The sequence below is a fragment of the Chrysochloris asiatica genome, unplaced genomic scaffold (assembly GCF_000296735.1).
Source record: "Chrysochloris asiatica unplaced genomic scaffold, ChrAsi1.0 scaffold00244, whole genome shotgun sequence".
Taxonomy (NCBI): Eukaryota; Metazoa; Chordata; class Mammalia; order Afrosoricida; family Chrysochloridae; genus Chrysochloris; species Chrysochloris asiatica.
Genome location: NW_006408762.1, coordinates 2,916,416 through 2,920,076, shown reverse-complemented (window position 1 = coordinate 2,920,076; position 3,661 = coordinate 2,916,416). Strand labels below are relative to the sequence as shown.

Sequence of the window (3,661 nt, the reverse complement as noted above, 5' to 3'; positions counted from 1 at the left end):
TTCTGCATCATTCAATAATTTGCCCAGAGAATCTTTCAATAACGAAAGTCGAGGCTTGGTTTTTTTCTTCAGTTCCCCCAGCTTGAGAAATGCTGACCGTGTTCTTCCTTTTTGGTTTTGTGATTCCAAATATGTGCATATTTTATTATAGAGTTTGGCTTTATCTTCTAGAGCTGATCTTTGAAATTTTCTGTTCATCTCTTGGACCTCCTCATTTCTTCCATTTGCTTTAGCATCTCTACGCTGGAGAGTAATTTTCAGAGTCTCTTCTGACATCCATTTTGACCTTTTCCTTCTTTTTTGTCTTCTTAATGACGTTTTGTGTTTGTTTGTTTGTTTTTTTAATATACATCATTTTATTACAAATTTTTAAAAAAAAAAACAAAATGCAACATCCTAAAAACCCCAAATTTTGCTATTGAAACTAATTCCTAGGAGTTTGCTGTGCTACCATACACATGTCAAGAAATTAAAGAACCATTAAATATTTAGAAACATTCAACACCAGAAGCTTTCAAATCTAACTGTATGTAGTAGCCCTGTAAAAAGCTACAACCTGCATTTTAAAAAAGTATTTTCTCTATGAAGAATCTTATCAGCTATACAAAATTCTGTACAGTTTTTATACTGAAGCTAATATTGAGCTGCACTTGAATTCACATTCTTAGCTAAACAATTGCCTGAGCACACACGCATACTCCACACATTATTACAGGATAGCGACTTATTCTTCATCTTCATCTTCTTCCTCATCATCATCTTCTTCTTCTTCCTCTTCCTCCTCCTCCTCATCTTCTGGTTCGTTCTTCTTTTTTGAGCCTGTTGGCCTGCCAGGACCCTTCTTTCCTGCTTCACTTTTGTCCTTGGCATGGTATGTGGCAATATCCTTTTCGTATTTCTCCTTTAGCTTGGCTGCTTTCTGCTCATATGGTTGTTTATCTTTGGCTGATTGTTCAGACCACATTTCACCCAATTTTTTTGCAGTATCCCCAATGGATAGGCCCGGGTGTTCACTTTTGATCTTTGGGCGATGTTCAGAGCAAAACAGGAAGAAGGCAGATGGTGGCCTTTTAGGGGCTTTGGGTTTTTTTTGTTTTCTTTTTTTTTCCCCTTTGGAGGCACGTAATTTTTCATCTCCCTGTCATATCGAGCTTTGTCACTTTTTGCGATATCTTCAAATTTCGACTTTTCCTTTGCAGACATGGTCTTCCATCTCTCGGAGCACTTCTTGGAGAACTCGGCGAAGTTGAGGGACGAGTCCGGGTGTTTCTTCTTGTGCTCTTCCCGGCACGTCTGCACGAAGAAGGCGTACGAGGACATCTTGCCCCGCGGCTTGTTGGGGTCTCCTTTGCCCATCGTGAGGCTCGGCGCCTGGTGCGAGTCAAAAACCTTTTCCTCAAAGTCGCGCGAAGCGGCTGGATCCTACTGAGACGCTTCCTCCCAAGGGCTCTGGCGTGAACTGGTTTCTAGCTAACGCAATCCTCAGCCTCTTGTTTTTCCTTAATGACGTTTTGCTCTCTTCACTTATGATGTTCTTTATGTCATACCACAACTCTTCTGGTCTTCGGTCTTTAGTGTTAATGTATCAAATCTGTTCTCCAGATTATCTCTAAATTCAGGTGGGATAAATTTCATAGTCTTATTTAAATGATTAAATTATTTATGCCACACATTTAAATTGTTGCCTGTAAATACTGCATAAGAGTTCATTAGAATAGTTCTGAACTCCTCTTGCTTGTCATTTTCCTTTTATGTATCAGTTGCAAACTTAATTTAACAATTAATTCTAAGTTGTGTTTAGACCTGAATGAATTTTCTGGAGGAAAAGTATATAAGGTTTGCATAAGACTTCTCCCCACCCCCATTTATTTATAGATGTTGGATAATAAAAGCTACCTATAGGACAACTTTTAAGAGACATGGGAATATGACTGATGGTTTATAAGCTGATTCTGCCAAAATAGACTAGGTAGACACAACTGGTAAGCCCCAAATCTATGAAATTTTCCATATAGCCTTTGCATAAGAAAAACAAAAACAAAAACAAAATCCTGGTCACCTTGTTACCAATATATTTTTCAGTAATATATCATGAATTTTTGTTAAGAAATGGAAGTGTAGCTTAAGTTAATGTACATATCCCAATTTTTATTCAAGCAATAGAGATTTGTTTAAAATCTTAATTAAACACTGAAGGCATCCCTAATGTTTCTGCATCCATAAAAGTAACCACTATCGCGTAGTGGTTATGAATGGGGCTGCTTTACTCAGGGTCAGCAGTTCGAAACTACCAGCTGTTCTATGGGAGAAAGATCAGGCTTTCTGCTCCCATAAAGATTTATAGCATTGGAAGCCCTGTACAGGGTCGCTATGAGCTGGAAGCGACTCCACGGAACATGACAACAACAACAACAATGCTACCAGAGCTCTTTGAGTAGGAGTATATTATTATATTAATGATTAATTCACCTAGTTCAGTAGATGGAAGAAAAAATGGAATAAACTTTCAACCATTATCAAGTGCAATTTTATACTCTTTTCTGATTCTGAGACTTGATCTTTAATTATATTGAACATTTACTCTTGTTTATAATTAAATTTTGCCATGATTTGTTGTTTGACTAATATTCCTGATGAGCTTTGGAATGCTAATTGCATCACTGCTTTGTTGTAGTACACTCTATGAAAGTTGTCAATGCATTGTTCTACTTTTGCAGATCATTCATATCACTATTTCAGTATGTACTATGATTTGTTAAGGATGTAGTAGTAGGAAAAGTATTTCTGCCTTCAAATATGACATGTAATCTATTGCCTGCTTGTGCAGTATTTTCTGGGGTGTAGTTTTCGACCTGCAATGAATTACTTGCTTGACTGAATTTGGGGTTATTTATCACTGATGACATATTTCTCTCCAGAAACATGTAATTTTTCTTGTCACTCCTTTAAAATTGTAAAAGGTCATAAGAACTTAGAATTTGTTCAAAGAAATGAAAGCAATTATTTCATGTTTTATCCCATCTCATCAGAAATCAATTTTATAGTGGATTTCCAACTCGTGTGAATAAGTAAAAATCTAGTATACAACAAGGGTAAGAAAAAAAGATTTGGAGACCATATTCACATCCTTATTATCGTGGGAAGTTGCGGGAGTTCCTGCTCTCCGCAGGGGTCGTGGGACACGAGCAAATTCCCGGAATCGTCGGGTAAAGAAATGAATGAATACAATCGAAAGCCTTTTCAACTTGCTGTGCTGTTCGGCTATGCTCGTCCAGCTTCTGCCCCTGCTTCTGCTTTCTGCTCTTTGCTGTCTGCCCTCTGCTTTCTACTGTCTGCCCTCTGCCTTCTCCTGCACTCTGCTTGTTCTGCCACTTCTACTTCCTTCTGCCTCTACTGCCTTCTGCCTTCTTCTGCTTCTACTCCTGCTCTCCGTTTCTGCTCTCTCTCTCCTTTCTCTGCCAGTTCCTTCTGCCAGCCCACCTCAGCAAGTCTTTATTTTTTATACTTAAAATTACACAGTACATGCATTGACACTTTTATCTTTTCTTGAATTATTACACAGTTAGTCACAACATTCTTGCACCTGGTCCTTAGACAACTTTAACAAGAATGCTTTGTGATGTTCAGACTGACCTTCATATTCTTTCCCAGTATGAGATAA

At 38.0% G+C, this 3,661-nt stretch overlaps 1 pseudogene; it reads right to left on the bottom strand.

Annotated features, from left to right (window-relative positions):
* Nucleotides 1–724: 724 nt before the first annotated feature.
* LOC102835524 lies at nt 725–1,356 on the bottom strand (annotated as a pseudogene).
* Between the last annotated feature and the right edge of the window lie 2,305 nt (nt 1,357–3,661).